The sequence below is a fragment of the Balaenoptera borealis genome, assembly GCF_965194805.1.
Source record: "Balaenoptera borealis genome assembly, chromosome: 3".
Taxonomy (NCBI): domain Eukaryota; kingdom Metazoa; phylum Chordata; class Mammalia; order Artiodactyla; family Balaenopteridae; genus Balaenoptera; species Balaenoptera borealis.
The window spans coordinates 103,184,725-103,207,506 of record NC_138866.1 but is presented as its reverse complement, the minus strand read 5'-3'; the positions used below and the strand labels follow the sequence as shown (position 1 = coordinate 103,207,506).

General features: G+C 36.5%; 1 protein-coding gene and 1 pseudogene across 2 annotated transcripts in view; one reads left to right on the top strand and one right to left on the bottom strand.

Annotated features, from left to right (window-relative positions):
• UNC13C (unc-13 homolog C) overlaps positions 1–22,782 on the bottom strand; it is a 632,162-nt gene that overhangs the window by 136,827 nt on the left and 472,553 nt on the right. The gene's annotated exons all lie outside the window — the stretch shown is intronic.
• LOC309626897 (protein phosphatase 1 regulatory subunit 14B pseudogene) lies at positions 8,194–17,693 on the top strand (annotated as a pseudogene). The gene is made up of 2 exons: positions 8,194–8,338; positions 16,892–17,693. The product of its transcript is annotated as a protein phosphatase 1 regulatory subunit 14B pseudogene (transcript).

Here is a 22,782-nt window from a genome sequence, read left to right as displayed (position 1 = left end):
GCCAGCCAATATCACTGATGAGTATAGATGCAAAAATCCTCAACAAAATACTAGCAAACAGAATCCAACAGCACATTAAAAGGATCATATACTGTGATCAAGTGGGGTTTATCCCAGGAATGCAAGGATTCTTCAATATACGCAAATCAGTCAATGTGATATACCATGTTAACAAACTGAAGGATAAAAACTGTATGATCATCTCAATATGTTCAGAAAAAGCTTTTGACAAAATTCAACACCCATTTATGATAAAAACCCTCCAGAAAGGAGGCATAGAGGGAACTTACCTCAACATAATAAAGGCTATATATGACAAACCCACAGCCAAGATCGTCCTCAAAGGTGAAAAATGGAAACCATTTCCACTAAGATCAGGAACAAGACAAGGTTGCCCACTCTCACCACTATTAGTCAACATAGTTCTGGAAGTTTTATTCACAGCAATCAGAGAAGAAAAAGAAATAAAAGGAATTCAAATTGGAAAAGAAGAGGTAAAACTGTCACTGTTTGCAGATGACATGATACTATACATAGAAAATACTAAAGACTCTACCAGAAAACTACTAGAGCTAATCAATGAATTTGGTAAAGCAGCAGGAAACAAAATTAATGCACACAAATCTCTTGCATTCCTATACACTAATGATGAAAAATCTGAAAGACAAATTAAGGAAACACTCCCCTTTACCATTGCAAGAAAAAGAATAAAATACCTAGGAATAAACCTACCCAAGGAGACAAAAGACCTGTATGTAGAAAACTATAAGACACTGATGAAAGAAATTAAAGATGATACAAACAGATGGAGAGATATACCATGTCCCTGGATTGGAAGGATCAACACTGCGAAAATGACTATACAACCCAAAGCCATTTACAGATTCAATGCAATACCATTCAAATTACCAATGGCATTTTTCACAGAACTAGACCAAAAAATTTTTACAGTTTATATGGAAACACAAAAGACCCCGAATAGCCAAAGCAATCTTGAGAAAGAAAAACGGGGCTGGAAGAATCAGCCTCCTGGACTTCAGACTATACTACAAAGCTACAGTATTCAAGACAGTATGGTACTGGCAAAAAACAGAAATACAGATCAATGGAACAGGATAGAAAGCCCAGAGATAAGCCCATGCACATATGGTCAGCTTATCTTTGATAAAGGAGGCAAGAATATACAATCAAGAAAAGACAGCCTCTTCAATAAGTGGTGCTGAAAAAACTGGAGAGCTACATGTAAAAGAATGAAATTAGAACACTTCCTAACAGCGTACACGAAAATAAACTCAAAATGGATTAAAGACCTAAATGTAAGGCCAGAGAGTATAAAATTCTTAGAGGAAAACAGAGGCAGAACACTCTATGACATAAATCACAGCAAGATCCTTTTTGACCCACCTCCTAGAGAAATGGAAATAAAAACAAAAATAAACAAATAGGACCTAATGAAACTTAAAAGCTTTTGCACAGCAGAGGAAACCATAAACAAGACGAAAAGACAGCCCTCAGAATGGGAGAAAATATTTGCAAAACAGGAAACTGACAAAGGATTAATGTCCAAATTTACAAGCAGCTTATGCAGCTCAATATCAAAAAACAGACAACCCAATCCAAAAATGGGTAGAAGACTTAAATAGACATTTCTCCAGAGAAGATGTACAGATTGCCAACAAACAGATGAAAGGATGCTCAACATCACTAATCATTAGAGAAATGCAAATCAAAACTACAATGAGGTATCCTCTCACACCAGTCAGAATGGCCATCATCAAAAAATCTACAAAAAGTAAACGATGGAGAGGGTGTGGAGAAAAGGGAAACCTCTTGCACTGTTGGTGGGAATGTAAATTGATACAGCCACTATGGAGATCAGTATGGAGGTTCCTTGAAAAACTAAAAATAGAACTACCATACAACCCAGCAATCCCACTACTGGGCATATACCCTGAGAAAACCATAATTCAAAAAGAGTCATGTACCACAATGTTCACTGCAGCTCTACTTACAATAGCCAGGACATGGAAGCACCCTAAGTGTCCATCGACAGAGGAATGGATAAAGAAGATGTGGCACATATATACAATAGAATATTACTCAGCCGTAAAAAGAAACGAAATTGAGTTATTTGTAGTGAGGTGGATGGACCTCAAATCTGTCATACAGAGTGAAGTAAGTCAGAAAGAGAAAAACAGATTCCGTATGCTAACACATACATATGGAATGTAAAAAAAAAAAAAAAGTCATGAAGAACCTAGGGGCAGGACAGGAATAAAGATGCAGATGTAGAGAATGGACCTGAGGACATGGGGAGGGGGAAGTGTAAGCTGGGACGAAGTGAGGGAGTTGCATGAGCTTATTTACAGTACCAAATGTAAAACAGATAGCTTGTGGGACGCAGCCGTATAGCACAGGGAGATCAGCTCAGTGTTTTGTGACCACCTAGAGGGGTGGGATAGGGAGGGTGGGAGAGAGACGCAAGAGGGAGGAGATATGGTGATATATGTATATGTATAGCTGATTCACTCTGTTATAAAGCAGAAACTAATACACCATTGTAAAGCAATTATAGTCCAATAAAGATGTTTAAAAAAAAAAGAATTGCTTTCACACTCATAGGAATTAGTTTCTATTCTTTTACGTTGCATGTCTCTCGTGCACCATCAGCTAATATTTACAGCTCTGTGGACAGGAACGAGAGACCAGTACCAACTGTTGTCACATTTTGCCAGTTCAACCAGAGTAATTGACATCTTTGCATGCACTGTGCACTTCAGCTGACATAGCAAGAGGTTTTCAGCTTACTGAGTTAGTTTGTGAGGTAGGTTTGATCTGAAGAAAAATGCAATTGATAATGGAAATGGTACCCGCCTATATAATAAGGTGCACCTGTTTTGTCCTTAAGTAGAAAATATTAAGTAGAGTTTAACTTTTTTCAGCAGTGACTTGTGGTGATCATCAAGAACCCCAGTATCTGTGGCAAGTTTAACTAATTAGATGGTTATCGCACTAAGTCCTTTTCCTCCCAGGCATACAACCAGACTATATTTCCCAACCTTCCTTGCAATAGGTTGGCCTATGACTGACTTGTGGGCCAAAGTAATATATGCTATTTTCAGCCTTGCCCTAAAACAACTCCTGTGAAATCTGCTGTGCTTGCCTTTCCCTCATTTGTGGCCAGATGCAGAAGATCCAGCCAAGGATTCCAAGGTTCTAGGGGATCACAGAGCCGCTAGACGGTTGAAATCTGGGTCCTTGAGCCACTTTTCAGAGGAGAGCCACCCAATCAGAAATACCTTCTTTGACTTGTACAGGTTAAGAAATAAATAAGCTGGCACTGTGTTAAATCATTCGTTATGGAGTTTGGTTACGTGGGGTTATGTTCTGTTGCATCACACAAAGGTTTCTGAAAGGTTAAGATGCGCTTACTAATTAACCTCCAAACTATTTTGCTTTCTAATTTCCTGTTTCACACACACACACACCCACACACACGCCCCCCCACACACATATGTAGTCAGGCTGTCCCCTTGCTTTATGGAACTGTATCAATGTAAGAACCTTTAGCAGACCCCACTGTGAATTGATCCACCATCACGTAGGAAATCAGTGAATCAGACTTCTTAAGAACTTAAGAAGTTCCATGTTAAGAAAATAGTATATAGGCTCTGAGAGTGGAATTATCATAGAAGTAATACATTTTGCAGGGAGACTAATATTACAGTTAATCTTCCTGTCAGCCTTGTTTCATACTTGTAGTCTCTCAGCTATATGCTGAGTAGTTATCACCACTTGGATGATTTTATATAAAGTGAGCTGTTATTTTCCAAAATCTATATGCCTGTTTTCCTCATGTCTTCATGTATTCCTCCCATAATGTGTAATGATATATTATAAGGAGATATTTCAAATAAACTACAATTATATCTTAACTACCACATGCCAAATATTGATTTAAGATATTATAATATCAAATTCAAAGATATACTTCAAATTATCTTTAATTCTCCCGAAGTATTTTCTGCTTAGTTGTAGACCAGTCACAAAACTGCATTTATCTCATATGATGTGAACAACCAAATTTATTTAGCCATCAGTTCACCTACATCTTTAATTTTGGCAATAAATATTTAACTTGCTCATTACATTTACAAGATAAAACATTTAATTAATTTTCTGAACTGCGGTATAATAATTTTCTACAAAATTTAATATTTGGTGAAAGAAAACTCTCAGAATGGGAGAAAATATTTGCAAATGAATCCTGACAAAGGATTAATTTCTAAAATATACAAGCAGCTCATGCAGCTCAATATCAAAAAAACAAACAACCCAATCCAAAAATGGGCAGAAGACCTAAATAGACATCTCTCCAAAGAAGATATACAGATGGCCAACAAACACATGAAAGAATGCTCAACATCACTAATCATTAGAGAAATGCAAATCAATACTACAATGAGGTATCACCTCACACCAGTCAGAATTGCTATCATCAAAAAATCTACAAAAAATAAATGTTGGAGAGGGTGTGGAGAAAAGGTAACCCTTTTGCACTGTTGGTGGGAATGTAAATTGATACAGCTACTATGGAGATCAGTATGGCGGTTCCTTAAAAAACTAAAAATAGAATTACCATATGACCCAGCAATCCCACTACTGGGCATATACCCTGAGAAAACCATAATTCAAAAAGAGTCATGCACCACAATGTTCGTTGCAGCACTATTTACAATAGCCAGGACATGGAAGCAACCTAAATGTCCATCAACAGATGAATGGATAAAGAAGATGTGGCACATATATACAATGGAATATTACTCAGCCATAAAAAGGAACAAAACTGAGTTATTTGTAATGAGATGAATGGACCTAGAGACTGTCATACAGAGTGAAGTAAATCAGAAAGAGAAAAACAAATACCGTATGCTAATGCACATATATGGAATCTTAAAAAACGGTAATGATGAACCTAGTGGTAGGGCAGGAATAAAGATGCAGACATAGGGAACAGACTTGAACACACAGGTTGAAGGGGAAGCTGGGACGAAGTGATAGAGTATCATTGACATATATACACTACGAAATGTAAAACAGATGGCTAGTGGGAAGCTGCTGCATAGCACAGGGAGATCAGCTCAATGCTTTGTGATGACCTAGAGGGGTGGGATAGGGAGTGTAGGAGGGAGGCTCAAGAGGGAGGAGATATGGGGATATATGTATACATATAGCTGATTCACTTTGTTGTACAGCAGAAATTAATGCATCATTGTAAAGCAATTATACTCCAATAAAGATATTAAATAATTAATCTTTGAATTTCAATGAGAAGAATATTTTATTACCAGAATAAAAATCCTTCATTAAAATTGTACAAGGAAAAAGCTTGGCAACTTAGAAGACTATTCCTGTTTGCCTTTAGATGGTGTTTACCAGCATTTACTTTAAAATAATATATCTTCTTCTGAAAGTTAGTGTATGCATGGGATTTTATGGACAATTATGTATCGATTTACAGGATGGGGTGACATACACTCAATCCATTCTCATGCCAAAAGCAAATTTGCTGCCATCAATCATCACAGTGTCACTTTCCAGTTCTTAATCTATGACATCATTTTATTGCATAAACACTCTGTGTTGTCCTAGAGTTGGTGGTTCAATTCTGTAGGGCTCTCTTAAACATCCCTCTAAGTGTTTGACAGGCTGCTCTATCTCTAAGAGGTGATGATATGGAAGGTTTGGAAGGAACACCAAATAAAGAGTCAGCATTAGGGGGTCAATGCACATGATGGTTTGTAAGATAGTATGTGCTCACAAACCCCAAACCTTAGCACTCAGAAACTGTGATTGTAAAAATAAATATGTATCAGACTTTTACAGATAATACACACATATAAACATCTATCAAAGGTAAGCATAAATGCATATTAACAATATACAGATGGAGATCATGGGCTCTTTTTCATATACTGAGAATGCCAATCCATGTAACTAGAAGCAAAAAGAGAAAGGCAGAGAGAGAGGGGGAGGGGAGAAGAGAGAGAGAGGGAGAGAGAGAAAATAAGAATTACAATTTTCCATTTTAGAGCAGCTCTATAAAGGTTTTGTAATATCAGCACATCTTTGGAGGTGAGATATCATGTAAAATTCTGGCTGCCAAAGTAAGGTATTGTACTTACAAGGTAATAAAGCTTGGAGTAATAAAATAAAAATGAAAAAATAATGGACTATACATAATAATATGTTAGCAAAAAGTAATTTGGACCAATGTGAATCTTCCAGAGAAGGAAATCAGCAAACAAGAGAAAAGATTAGCCATAATAATCTATTATTGTAGTCAACTTTCTTAAGATTCAATGACAATGAAGGAAAAAATATCATTAACTTTTGTAGGGTAAGAAAGAAGATACAGAAGTGTCTTTCATGAAACATTTCTGGTAACTAAGCCTTAGCAAAACACTAGGAAAAAAAAGCCAAGCAAAATTAGTAAAATATTGCCTTACTCCATGACCACTGAAATTGATGCTAGAAGCAGCTTTATACTTATAGTTGGCAGTCCAACTCAAAATTAAAACAAGTATCTCAGCAGAATCCCAGAATGAAGCAAGGCTCCCTGGTAAACTAAACCAGAAGTGATGTGAGGTCAGACATACTTCACAGCCATACACTCTGATATATCTGCTTAGAATTCTGGTGTAGATCTACAACCCACAAATCTAGACTGGTGGGTTTCGCATAAGACTGGCTATTTCCACTGGAGCCAAAACCCCTTGAACCCCTTTCAGCATCATCCAAAACTTGAACTTCCTCTATTTCTGGATAAGAAACCTGTTCACAAATGAGCTGTGCAATTCAATCACCCTTTTGACTTCAAATGTTTCTTTGCCAAAATTAAACAGTACAACACCAACATTTCCTCTATAATCTTCATCTACGACACAGACTGCTACATCTGTGAAGTGTTTTACAGGCAAGCCAGGGTGTGAAGCTGCTCTTCCATAATACTCAGAAGGAAGAGCATACCATTTTATATTAGACTTGGAAGAATTCTGCATGATTTGTCTGAGTCATAGACCTTTAAAATTCAGGAAGTGGTATGAAGTCAGGACCACATAATCTGGTGCTAGGAAACTAGAGATGGATAGTTATAAGGAAAAAAATGGGATGAGATAGACTTCAGACTATACTACAAAGCTACAGTAATCAAGACAGTATGGTACTGGCACAAAAACAGAAATATAGATCAATGGAACAGGATAGAAAGCCCAGAGATAAACCCACGCATGTACGGTCACCTTATTTTTGATAAAGGAGGCAAGAATATACAATCGAGAAAAGACAGCCTCTTCAATAAGTGGTACTGGGAAAACTGGACAGTTACATGTAAAAGAATGAAATTAGAACACTCCCTAACACCATACACAAAAATCAACTCAAAATGGATTAAAGACCTAAATGTAAGGCCAGACACTATCAAACTCTTAGAGGAAAATATAGGCAGAACACTCTATGACATAAATCACATCAAGATCCTTTTTGACCCACCTCCTAGAGAAATGGAAATAAAAACAAAAATAAACAAATGGGACCTAATGAAACTTAAAAGCTTTTCCACAGCAAAGGAAATTATACTCCAAAAACGATGTTTAAAAAATAATAATACAAAAATAACGGGATGAGATGTGAAATTATTTTTAAAAAGAGAGCTGGCCAACAGGCTGAAACGTAATGGTAAAATACAGGCACCCAAAGAAGCTATTGGCATTAATTGACAAGCCATGGAGCAAGGGTATAAAAAATAAACAAAAACAAGCTTCACTTACATTGTACTTTTATACATAGGCCTAGCAGTCCTAGCAATAGAGGTAGTACAGAGTATTTCCATGAAAGTTAGTACTTAGGACCAAAATGTGGATTTCATTCACTTGTGCAACGTATCTACTAATTATCTACTATGAACCAGGTACTATGCTGCATACTGAAAGTACAGCAAAGAAGAAAACAGAGCATTCCTGCAATTTTGGAATTTATAATATAATGAGGAGAGGCAGACAATAAAAACCACTCAATATAATGCGAAGTAGTGTAAGTGTTCTGGAAAAATAAAATGCAGGGTAAGGGAGCAGATGAGCTGAGCATACATTTTTTTTCAATAGGCCACTAAGGGAAGATCTCTAATGAGGCGACATGAAAGCAGAACTGAATGAAGTCAGAGAGCAAACCATGCAGCCTTCTTCTGGAAGAGCATTTCAGGTAGAAAACAGAGCAAGTGAAGTGGCCCTGGAGCCAAAGAGCGTCCTTGACAAGTTCAAGGAGATGCAAGGAAGCCAGTGTGGCTAAAGCAGAGTGAGTGATTGAAAGTGGTGCAAGCTGATTTCAGAGAGAAGCCAGGGTCAGGTCACAAAGGATCTTGAATCCTATGATAAGGACCTCTCCTCCTAAGAGTTATGGAATAATGCTGGAGGTTTTTGGTCTTATTTTACATTTGCAAAACATCACTTTGGCTGCTGTCTGGAGAACAGATTACAGGGATCTAAAAGTGGAAGCAGCAGTATATAGAGGAGCCACTGCAGTAGAATGAACAATGGACAGACTTGGCAGTTTGGACTTGGGTGGTAACAGTGATGACTGTGGTAGATGTGGTGCAGCATAAAGTCTAATCCTGGTTCTGTGTCTTTCCATCATATAACCTTGCCTCTTACCTCTTCTCTACCTAGATAAGCTTTCTAAGAACAGATAACACAACAGATAAGATAAATGTTTGATTCCTCACACCACCTTGTCTGCTCAGACAAGGATAAGATAAATGGATAGATGGATGGATAAAAGAATGTAAAGGTTGTATCCAGTTCTTTCGCCATCTCTATTCCTTCATTTTCTCCTCAGTTTGGCTGAGAATAGACCGGGTCATCAATCAAACTGATAGAGGACATGTTTAACATTGGACATTGTCTAAAAGTTTGCTGGTGTACAGCTTCCCATGGGGAAAAGCCACTGCTGTGTCTTAAAAGACCTAATTTTCTGCATTAAAATAAAAAGCCCTGTGTAGATCAATAAATTTTTTATTAAGAATTGTCTATAAAATATAAACAATTTTATCCCATATACATAGCTCATAAAAAACACTCATAAATAATCAGTTTCATGTATTTCTCAGGTTATAACTTATATATTGCAAAATCATTGCTTATAGCTTTTTCTTAAAAGACTTAAATCTTTATGGGTTTCATTTCTTTTAGTTTCCTGTACATTTTCTCATTACTTATTTAAATGTAACCTGTAGTTGAGATTCTTCCCTTAGTGGCCTATTGAAAAAAATGTATGCTCAGCTCATCTGCTCCCTTACCCTGCATTTTATTTTTCCAGAACACTTACACTACTTCGCATTATATTGAGTGGTTTTTATTGTCTGCCTCTCCTCACTATATTATAAATTCCAAAATTGCAGGAATGTTCTGTTTTCTTCTTTGCTGTACTTTCAGTATGCAGCATAGTACCTGGTTCATAGTAGATAATCAGTAGATATGTTGCACAAGTGAATGAAATCCACATTTTGGTCCTAAGGGAAGATCTCTAATGAGGCGACATGAAAGCAGAACTGAATGAAGTCAGAGAGCAAACCATGCAGCCTTCTTCTGGAAGAGCATTTCAGGTAGAAAACATAGCAAGTGAAGTGGCACTGGAGCCAAAGAGTGTCCTTGACAAGTTCAAGGAGATGCAAGGAAGCCAGTGTGGCTAAAGCAGAGTGAATGATTGAGAGTGGTGAGAGCTGATTTCAGAGAGAAGCCAGGGTCGGGTCACATAGGATCTTGATCTCTACGACTAGAGAGGAGAGATCCAACATAAGGAGAAAAAAAAAAAAGTCAAACAAATGGAACAGAATCAATAATAAGATACATAATTAAAGAGAACAATTTTTAGTCAGAGAGAGAGGAAAGCAAGTATGAAGTTAAGAAATTCTCTACTAGTGAAGAGTTACTCACATCTAGGTACTAATGAATAGACACATCTGCCAAAATGTTTGAAAGACAAAATAAAGGAAAAAAATCTTTTAGGCTTATAAACAGAAAAGCAAGTATATAAAATTATTTAAAGCAGGCTGACCTGTGATCCTTCCATTCCCTAGAGGCTATGGGATAACTAAACAACATCTACAGAGTTGTGAGAGGAAAATTTGCAGTGGACCAAAGAAATTTATATATTGATTTGTTTTTGACATGAAGGCAAAGAACATACAGCTGAACTGGCTCTACTAATCAACATGCAAAGATATGGAGGGATTGGTTCCTTCTTTCATAAAGCATGTAGATAAACCATAAAAGTGATACATCTTATCATGAATCATTTTTCGTTACAGAAATAAATCTATTTACTGGACACAAGGAGTTCTTTTGTTCTAGCCTCTCTCCCCCTCAGGCCAGACTTGTACCAGATTCAGAAATCTAATTAAATAGGAAGTACAATTTTTATTAAAGGATAAAACAGCCACCATCTATGCCAAGAAAAATGACTGAATGAAAAGATCCAAAAGGTTATTATGGGTACCTCTGGATAACTCTTCTCCCCTATGTACTTGTATTTAAATAAGAATGATTTTTCATGTTTATTCTGGAAATGAAGATACATACTCACTGAAAAAAATTCAAACAATACAGAAAAGTTCAAAGAAAAATACCGATTACCATAAATCCCATGATTCACAGATATGTTGTTAAACTATGCCTGATTACCCTTCAGGATATCACTGTATGAATTTATGTATCTAAAATATATGTGTGCTTCAGGATATCACTGTATGAATTTATGTATCTAAAATATATGTGTGCATACAATTTGTATAAATGTTTTATGTTCTATAACCCACTCCTTTCACTCAACAGTTTTCCATGCCAATAAAATTAATGTCATCATTTAGTATGGTTTTTAAAAACTATGCTTTGTGTATTCTTGGGCATACACTTCTACATATTTCTGTTATATTCTCCAGATCTGTCTGAGCTTAGAGAATAAAAGATCTTTTTATTACATCATATGACTTCATCAAGGGGGTTGATACACAAAAAAATGAGTTTCAGATGGATTGTAGGTCTAAGATAGAAAGGTAAACAACAAAGCTTTTAGAAGAAAACATAAGAGATTATTTTCATAATCTTGGGTAGGCAAAGATTAATTAAAGAGGACAAAAACAGTACTACTAATAAAGGAGGTTATTGATAAATCGCACTGTTTAAATTTAGAACCTCTATTTTTCAAAAGAAATCATTAAATGACATGTTAAAATGGCCATACTACCCAAAGCAATCTACAGGTTTAATACAATCCCTATCAAAATACCATGACATTTTCCACAGAACTAGAACAAATAATCCTAAATTCATATGTAAACACAAAAGACTCAGAATAGCCAAAGCAATCTTGAGAAAAAAAGAACAAAGCTGGACGTATCACACTTTCAGACTTCAGAAGATACTACAAAACTACAGTAATCTAAACAGCCTGGTACTGGCACAAAAACAGACACACAGATCAGTGGAACAGGATACAAAGCCCAGAAATAAGCCCACACACCTATGGTCAATTAATCTACAACAAAGGAGGCAAGAATATATTATGGAGAAAGGACAGTCTCTTTAACAAGTGGTGCTGGGAAAACTGGACAGCTACGTGTAAAACAGTGAGATTAGAACATTTCCTCACACCATAAAGAAAAATAAACTCAAAATGGATTTTAAAAATTAAAAAATAAAAACAAGCAAAAGGCAAACAAACAAAAATAAAGAAAATAAGTAGAATATTTCTATAAAAAGAAGACGAGAAACCATAAAGCTCCTAGAAGAGAACATAGGCAGAACACACTTTGACATAAATTGTAGCAATATTTTATTGGCTCTGTCTTCTAAGGCAAAAGAAATAAAAGCAAAGATACATAAATGGGACCTAAGTAAACTTAAAGCTTTTGCACAGCAAGGGGAACCACTGACAAAAATGAAAAAAATCTACTGAATGGGAGAAAATATTTGCTAATGATATGACTAACAAGGGGTTGATATACAAAATATATAAAAAGCTCATACAACTCAACATCAAAACAAAACAACAAAAAAAACACCAAACAACACAATCAAAAAATGGGTAGAAGACCTGAATAGACATTTTTCAAAGGAGACATAACAACACAATCAAAAAATGGGTAGAAGACCTGAATAGACATTTTTCAAAGGAGACATACAGATAGCCAACAGGCACATGAAAACCTGCTCAACTATGCTAATTATTATAGAAATGCAAAGAAAAACAAGGTACCACGTCACAGCTGTCAGAATGGCTATCATCAAAAAGTCTACAAATAAAAAATGTTGGTGAGGATGTCGAGAAAAGGGAACCCTTGTACATTGTTGGTGGGAATGTAAATTAGTGCAGCCACTATGGAAAACAGTATGAAGGTTCCTCAAAAAACTAAAAGTAGAACTACCATATGATCCAGCAATCCCACTCCTGGGCACATATTCAGAAAAGATGAAAACTCTAATTCAGAAAGATACATGCACCCCATGTTCTTAGCAGCATTTTTACAATAGCCAAGACATAGAAGCAACCCAAGTGTCCATCAAAAGACAAACAGATAAAGAAGATGTGGTATATATATACAATATAATATTTCTCAGCTATAAAAAGAATGGAATTCTGCTACTTGCAGCAACATAGATGAACCTAGAAAATACTATGCTTAGTAAAATAAGTCACATACACGTGGAATCTAAAAAAATAACACAAGTGAATGTATATGCAAAACAGAAAAAGACTCACAAATTTAGAAAACAAACTAGTGGTTACCCAAAGGAAGAGGGAAGGGGGGAGAGGCATATCAGAGGTATGGGATTAAGAGATACAAGCTACTATAAAATAGATAAGCAACAAGGATATATTGTATAGCACAGGGAATTATAGCCATTATCTTGTAATAACTTTTAATGAAGTATAATCCGTGAAAATACTGAATCACTAAGCTGTACACCTGAAACTAACATAATATTGTAAATCAACTATACATCAATAAAGAAAAGACATTATTAAGAGAGTAAAAAAGCAAGTCATAGACTGAGAAAATATTTGCAATACAAATATTCAACAAAAGGCTAATATCTACAATATATAAAGAGCTTAAGATTTTTAAGAAAATGTCAGAAAGCTCAATTTAAAAAATGGACAAAAGATTGAAAAGGTGGTTCACAAAAGAAATAGCCAAATGGCCAAAAACCTTATGAAAAAGTATTTCACTGTCTTAGTCATCGGGAAAGCAGAAATTAAACTACAATTTTAATTATCATTACACGCCTATCAAAATGGCTAGAATGAAAAAGACAGGCAATAGCAAGTTGGTAGAGATGTGGAGCAATTGGAACTTGTATACACTGTTGATGGGCGAGGTAACTGGTATAATCACTTTGGAAAACTAGTTTGTAATATCTACTAAACTGAACATATGCATCTCTATGACTTAGTAAGTCCACTCCTTGGGTATATCCATGACAGATATGTGTACATATATATCCACTGAAACGTGTATAAGAACATTCATAGCACCACTTTAATAGTCTAAAATTGGAAACTACCCAAATATACAATAGTAAAATGAATAAATGAATAGTGGCATATTTGTACATTGGAACATAATACTGTAATGAGAATGAACAGACCATGTGGGTAATATCTCAAAAAAATAATGTTCAATGAAAGAAACCCAGCACAAAATAGAATGTATTCTATGGTTTGATGTAAATGAAGCTCCACAACAGGCAAAAGTATTATATCGTGTTAGAAGTCAAAATAGTGAGTAACTTTATCAGAGGGATTAGGTAGTGACTGGAAAGGAACATGATGGGGACTTCTGAGGTTCTGTTAACAGGTAAGTGCACTGTGTAAAAATCTATCCAGCTGGACACCTATTATTTGCACAATTTCTCTATGCATGCTATAGTTCAATAAAATGTGTATTCAGGAAAAATATACCTCATCCTTTAGGCAATGGTCATCGATTGAAGGTACTTCATGTACTAGAGGATTTATGAACATATAAATTACATGATGTCAACTGCACTATATCTAGGCCAACACTTTTCAGAATAGACAGAGTATGAAAAATACAGCATTGGTATTTTTCCCCCTCTTTATTGAACTTACCATCAATAAAATTCCCACCTGAAAGTTAAAAATACTAGTCAAATATTTTGTTTACATTTGCAATACTACCTTTATATAATCAATCGCTCATAGTCATTTACCTAAATTTTTCATTGCGTCAGCTAACAAATTTTACTCTTTATGTGAAAATTAAGACAAAGAGAATCAATATATGTAGGGAACTATTTAAGCACAGACTTATTCTTTTCTCTTTCCCTTTTTATTTATTCATACTACATTGTAACTTAACTCAATTCAACAAGTATTATTGATTGTTTGTGATGTGCAAGTTACATATTGTGCTATGGAAATACAAAAGAAGCCTAGGATATAATCCCCACATTTAAGCAAAAGTACAGAAAAACTCATGTCTTTGGGGTTAGATGGATGCAGTGGAGGAAAGATTTGAGACAGCAAGGGAAACAGAGACATGAATCTTTGTCTTGAATCCATCACTTACTGCCCTTGTCAACTTGGGCAAACCATTTTACTCCTAGAAGTCTCAGTTTCCTCTTGTGTAAAATGGGATTGTAACTCTATCCCCCTTTCAGGTTGTTTTGTGAAAAATCAGTGAGATAACACTGTATAAATGTGCCATCACTGAAATATACTTTATAAATGGCAGTAATTGTAACAATTAATTGTAGTTGTAACAAGAACTACCATATTAAAAGACTATTACAGTAACTTGGTTAAAAAGGATTAGACACAGAAAATGACATTGTTTAGCCAATTTTTCATCTCTATTATTCAGAAATAGTGAATTGTACAATATGTTATTTTGATATAATGTAAAAATAACAGAAGGTGGGCTTCCCCGGTGGCGCGGTGGTTAAGAATCCGCCTGCCAATGCAGGAGACACAGGTTCGAGCCCTGGTCTGGGAAGATCCCACATGCCGCGGAGCGGCTAAGCCCGTGTGCCACAACTGCTGAGCCTGTGCTCTGGAGCCCGTGGGCCACAACTAATGAGCCTGCGTGCCTGGAGCCCGTGCTCTGCAGCAAGAGAAGCCACCGCAATAAGCCCACGCACCACAATGAAGAGTGGCCCCTGCTCGCCACAGCTAGAGAAACCCCACACACAGCAACGAAGACCCAATTCAGCCAAAAATACAAAACAAATAAATTTTTTAAATTACAGAAAGTTGCAAGACTAGTACAATGATCTCCCATATATTCTTTACGCAGACTCAACAATGGTCAATATTTTGCCAAATTTGCATTATGTCTCTATTTCATATAAATTTAATATATATACACATACATATCTAGATGTATAAAAATATATAATTATTTTTATGAAATATGGTAAGGAAATATCCATTGATTTCTATGTTCTTGAATGTTTATATGTATTGAATTTTGTCAAATGCTTTTTCAGCATCCATGGAGACTTATCATCTGCTTTTTCTTCTTATGCCTATTAATATGTTATATGATATTAGTGGATTTCCCAATAATAAACTAGCCTTTTGTCTTAGTCTGTTTGGGCTGCTATAACCAAATGCCATAGACTAGGTGGCTTATAAGCAACAAACATTTATTTCTCACAGTTGTACATCTAGGAAGTCCAAGGTCAAGCCTCCAGCATGGTCATGTTCTGGTGGAGGCCCTTTCGGTCTTGCAGAATGTGACTTCTTTTATCTTCACAGTGTGGAAGGGGCTTGGGAGTTTTCTGCGGCTTTTTAAAAAAAGGTCCTAATCACTTTATGACTAGAGACCCTGAAGATATCTCCGTTATCTTTAAGATCCAATAATTTTACCAGGATCTGTTTCAAAGTTGACAATTCCAAGTTGATTTTCTAGTATTAAGTCGGCCTTGTCAATTTGTACCTGGAAGTCTTTTATTTCTATAAAATTTTCTTTTATTACAGTTTTAAACATAAATTCTATTGCTTTCTTTTTTTTTTTTTCCTTCTCCAGGGACTCTACTTCCACATACTAGATTTTCTTTACCTATCTTCCTTCCATTTCAACAACTGTCTCTGACTCTCTTTACTTCTTTGGAAACTCCAATGACACATATAAGAAGTTATCACTTGCTAGTATGAATCCATGCTGACCTCTCACTCAGCTCGGGAGTCATACTAATGATTCCTTGTATTTTCTTATTAACTCTTACTCTAATCAAGCTATAATGCTGAGACTCCCCCCTTTTTTTTATCATGTTAACCCTAGTGTTTATATCAGTGTTTGAAAAAAGTAGGAGCTCAAAAAACTTTGAATAAATGAATTGGAATTAATCATTCAAGGGCTAAAAGGATTGGCTAAATAACTATGGAGACCACTACATATAAATAATTATCTTCTGATGTATTCTTGGTGACTGAATATGTATATATATAGGATAATTTGAGGATGAGTGGAGTCAAGACATAGTACAGTTTATTTGAAATCTGGGAATTTACCCTGTTTTCTTCACTGTCTCATTAGTTATCATTTATTTTTTTGGTTCATTTATTGCTTCTTTCAAGCTGAAGTACCTCACAGACTTATTCCAAAAGCAGATAACAATAGCATCAATACATATTGCATGACACTGAATGCTGCTACCAGATAAGTATTATCAATTTAATATACAGAAAAATTCTAGGGATTGGCGGGGAGGGGGCGGGGTGTGGCCAGACCAGGTCTGGGGGCTCCACATGCTGCATCTGCCCCCAGGCGTGCCCGCCGCCACTGCCCTTGCTGTGGAGCCATGAGGAGCCCTGTGGAGCCGAGCTCACGAGCTAACCCGAGCCAGTGGCTTGGAGCCAGCCAACAGGCGTCCCAGAGGCAGCAGCGCAGGGAGGGGCCTGACACACATACTTGGCCCCGCAGGGGGTGCGGCGTTGGTGGCTCCGGCCCTTGGACGAGGGACTGGTGGCCCAGGACCCCGTGTCTACTTTCAGAGCCGCCCTGGGGCTGCAGGTGAGGGCCCAGGTGGCACAGACGATGAGGGACCAGTGAGGCGCCAAGGGAAGGTCACAGTCAAGTACAACCTCAAGGAGCTACAGAAGCGCCTCAACCTGGAGAAGTGGATCCTGGAGCAGCTCACTCACCTCTACAACTGCCAGGAAGAGGAGATCCTGGAGCTGGAGATTGATGTGGATGAACTCCTGGACATGGAGAGTGATGACACCCAAGCTGCCAGGGTCAAGGAGCTGCTGGTTGACTGTTACAAACCCACTGAGGCCTTCATCTCTGGCCTGCTGAGCAAGATCCGGGGCATGCAGAAGCTGAGCATACCCCAGAAGAAGTAAGGGTCCTCAACCCAGGTGAACGATGGCTCCCACAGGACAATTGCTGACCCCCAACCTTGTAGCAACAGCAATACCAGGGGAGCCCTGTGGCCAGGCCTGGTGCCATGAGCAGGACTCCCCATGCCCCTGGCCCAGGGCTCTCTTCCTTGCTCCCTCAGTTTTCCATTTTGGGGGTTTTATTATTATTAAACTGATGGGACTTTTTGTGCTTTTATATTGACTGTGGTGAAGGCCCTTTAACAGAGCTAGGATATGCCTTTGGTGCAGTTAAAAAAAAATTCTACTGTATATATAGCAAATCAGCTTCCATTATCCTTGGAGGTAGACAATAAATGAAAATTTTAGTGAAGCATGTTATTAGAGAAGTTTTAAGATATAGAGAAAATCAATGTGTGAAGACCTCTGAAATTGTTTATCCTTTAAAAGCACTCCATTTGTGAGTTTTTAATACCTTTTCATCAGTCAGGAAAATAGTGAATAAAGTTGCATTTCTCTTAGTGTTACATTAATTTAACTCTCATTTTCTACCAAAAAATCCAACAAATTTATCTGAAGCAGTACTGCCTATATATGTGTGGAGTTGCTGTTGAGAACCTAAGCTATTCAAATTAAGTCAAATAAAAGGTTTTTAAACTTAAGATCTGTCTTTTTCCTTGTACTAACTACAGCCACTATAAAGTTTAAAAAATATTTAACTCATATACAATACATTTTGGTCCTTTAGAAGAATCAATTAAATCCCAATAAACAATATATCAATCTGATGCTTTATCTACACAGTCAATTGATTACTAAATATATACTAATTGTAATGTTTATTTTTAAGAATGGGAAGATTTATTAATACTTCACTAAAATATCAATATAAAATAATTGGACCTGCCTCTGCAGCAGACCCTCCAACACTAACACAAGACAGGTCTTTGTTTCCCCTGGCTGCTTTCACTAAGGCATGACCCACAGGAGTCTCCTCTGAATGTCCAGAGATAGCCTCATCCACCAGAGGGCAGACAGCAGAAGCAAAAAGAACTACAATCCTGCAGCCTGTGGAAAGAAAACCACATTCACAGAAAGACAGACAAAATGAAAAGGCAGAGGACTATGTACCAGATGAAGGGACAAGATAAAACACCAGAAAAACAACTAAATGAAATGGAGATAGGTAACCTTCCAGAAAGAGAATTCAGAATAATGATAGTGAAGATGATCCAGGACCTTGGAAAAAAAAACGGAGGCAAAGATCAAGAAGATGCAAGAAATGTTTAACAAAGACCTAGAAGAATTAAAGAACAAACAAACAGAGATGAACAATAGAATAACTGAAATGGAAAATACACTAGAAGGAATCAATAGCAGAATAACTGAGGCAGAAGAACGGATAAGTGACCTGGAAGACAGAATGGTGGAAATCACTAGCAGAGAACAGAATAAAGAAAAAAGAATGAAAGAAATGAGGACACCCTAAGAGACCTCTGGGACAACATTAAACGAACCAACATTTGCATCATAGGGGTCCCAGAAGGAGAACAGAGAAAGGACCTGATAAAATATTTGAAGAGATTATAGTCGAAAACTTCCCTAACATGGGAAAGTAAACAGCCACCCAAGTCAAGGAAGGGCAGAGTCCCAGCCAGGATAAACCCAAGGAGAAACATGCCGAGACACACAGTAATCAAATTGACAAGAATTAAAGACAAAGTAAAATTATTAAAAGCGAAAAGCGAACAACAACAAACAAAATACAAGGGAACTCCCATAAGTTAACAGCTGATTTCTCAGCAGAAACTCTACAAGCCAGAAGGGAGTGGCACGATATACTTAAAGTGATGAAAGGGAAGAATCTACAACCAAGATTACTCTACCCAGCAAGGATCTCATTCAGATTCAATGGAGAAGTCAAAAGCTTTACAGACAAGCAAAGCTAAGAGATTTCAGCACCACCAAACCAGCTTTACAACAAATGCTAAAGGAACTTCTCTAAATGGGAAACACAAGAGAACAAAAGGACCTAAAAAAACAACCCAAAACAATTAAGAAAATGGTAATAGGAACATACATATTGATAATTAAATGTGAATGGACTAAATGCTCCAACCAAAAGACACAGGCTCACTGAATGGATACAAAAACAAGACCCATACATATGCTGTCTACAAGAGACCCACTTCAGACCTATGGGCACATACAGACTGAAAGTGAGGGGATGGAAAAAGATATTCCATGAAAACGGAAAGCAAAAGTAAGCTGGAGTAGCAATACTCATTATCAGATAAAATAGACCTTAAAATAAAGAATGTTACAAGAGACAAGGAAGAACACTCCATAATGATCAAGGGATTAATCCATAAAGAAGATACAATAATTATAAATATATATGCACCCAACATAGGAGCACCTCAATACATAAGGCAACTGCTAACAGCTATAAAAGAGGAAATCGACAGTAACACAATAATAGTGGGGGATTTTAACACCTCACTTACACCAATGGACAGATCATCCAGACAGAGAATTAATAAGGAAACACAAGCTTTAAATGACACAATAGACCAGATAGATTTAATTGATATTTATAGGACATTCCATCCGAAAACAGCAGATTACACTTTCTTCTCAAGTGAACACGGAACAGTCTCCAGGACAGATCACATATTGGGTCACAAATCAAGCCTCGGTAAATTTAAGAAAACTGAAATCATATCAAGCATCTTTTCTGACCACAACTCTATGAGATTAGAAATGTATTACAGGGAAAAGAAAACGTGAAAAACATAAACACATACAGGCTAAACAATATGTTACTAAATAACTAAGAGATCACTGACGAAATCACAGAGGAAATCAAAAAATACCTAGAAACAAATGACAATGAAAACATGATGATCCAAAACCTATGGGATGCAGCAAAAGCAGTTCTAAGAGGGAAGTTTATAGCAATACAATCCTACCTCAAGAAACAAGAAAAATCTCAAATAAGCAATCTAACCTTACACCTAAAGGAGCTAGAGAAAGAAGAACAAACAAAACGCAAAGTTAGAAGAAGGAAAGAAATCATAAAGATCAGAGCAGAAATAAATGAAATAGAAACAAAGAAAACAATAGCAAAGATCAATAAAATTAAAAGCTGCTTCTTTGAGAAGATAAACAAAATTGATAAACCTTTAGCCAGACTCATCAAGAAAAAGAGGCAGAGGACTCAAAGCAATAAAATTAGGAATGAAAAAGGAGAAGTTACAACGGACACTGCAGTAAAAAGCATCATAAGAGACTACTACAAGCAACTCTATGCCAATAAAATAGACAACCTGGAAGAAACGGAGAAATTCATAAAAAGGTACAACCTTCCAAGACGGAACCAAGAAGAAATAGAAAATATGAACAGATCAATCACAAGTAATGAAATAGAAACTGTGATTTAAAATCTTCCAACAAACAAAAGTCCAGGACCAGATGGCTTCACAGGTGAATTCTATCAAACATTTAGAGAAGAGCTAACACTCATCCTTCTCAAACTTTTCCAAAAAATTGCAGAGGAAGGAACACTCCCAAACTCATTCTATGAGGCCACCAGACACCAAAACCAGACAAAGATACTACAAAAAAAGAAAATTACAGACCACTATCACTGGTAAATATAGATGCAAAAATCCTCAACAAAATACTAGCAAACAGAATCTAACAAACATTAAAAGGATCATACACCATGATCAAGTGGGATTTATCCAAGGGATGCAAGGATTCTTCAGTATATGCAAATCAATCAATGTGATAATCCATATTAACAAACTGAAGAATAAATCCATATGATCATCTCAATAGATGCAGAAAAGACTTTTGACAAAATTCAACACCCATTTATGATGAAAACTCTCCAGAAAATGGGCATAGAGGGAAACTACTTAAAATAATAAAGTCCATATATGACAAACCCACAGCAAACATCATTCTCAATGGTTAAAAACTGAAGGCATTCCTCTAAGATCAGGAACAAGACAAGGATGTCCACTCTCACCACTATTACTCCACATAGTTTTGGAAGTCCTAGACACAGCAATCAGAGAAGAAATAGAAATAAAAGGAATACAAATTGTAAAAGAAGAGGTAAAACTGTCACTGCTTGCAGATGACATGACAGTATACATAGAGAATCCTAAAGACGCTACCAGAAAACTACTAGAGCTAATCAATGAATTTGGTAAAGTAGCAGGAAACAAAATTAATGCACAGAACTCTCCTGTATTCCTATACACTAATGATGAAAAATCTGAAAGAGAAATTAAGGAAACACTCCCATTTACCATTGCAACAAAAAGAATAAAATACCTAAGAATAAACCTACTAAGGAGACAAAAGACCTGTATGCAGAAAACTATAAGACACTGATGAAAGAAATTAAAGATGATACAAACACATGGAGAGATATACCATGTTCTTGGATTGGAAGACTCAACATTGTGAAAATGACTATAGTACCCAAAGCAATCTACAGATTCAATGCAATCCCTATCAAATGATCAATGACATTTTTTACGGAACTAGAACAAATTCATCTTAAAATTTGTATGGAGACACAAAAGAGCCCGAATAGCAAAAGCAATCTTGAGAAAGAAAAACAGAGCTGGAGGAATCAGGCTCCCTGACTTCGACTATACTATAAAGCTACAGTAATCAAGACAGTATGGTACTGGCACAAAAACAGAAATATAGATCAATGGAACAGCATAGAAAGCCCAGAGATAAACCCACGCACATATGGTCACCTTATCTTTGATAAAGGAGGCAAGAATAAACAATGGAGAAAAGACTGCCTCTTCTATATGTGGTGCTGGGAAAACTGGACAGTTACATGTAAAAGAGTGAAATTAGAACACTCCCTAATACCATACACAAAAATAGACTCAAAGTGGATTAAACACCTAAATGTAAGGCCAGACACTATAAAACTCTTAGAGGAAAACATAGGAAGAACACTCTTTGACATAAATCACAGCAAGATCTTTTTTGACCCACCTCCTAGAGAAATGGAAATAAAAACAAAATTAAACAAATGGGACCTAATGAAACCTAAAAGCTTTTGTACAGCAAAGGAAACTATAAACAAGATGAAAAGACAACCCTCAGAATGGGAGAAAATATTTGCAAATGAATCAACGGACAAAGGATTAATCTCCAAAATATATAAGCAGCTCATGCAGCTTAATATTAAAAAAACAAACAACCCAATCAAAAAATGGGCAGGAGACCTAAATGGACATTTCTCCTACGAAGACATACAAATGGCCAAGAGGCACATTAAATACAAGTCAAAACTACAATGAGGTATCACCTCACACCAGTTATAATTGGCATGATTAG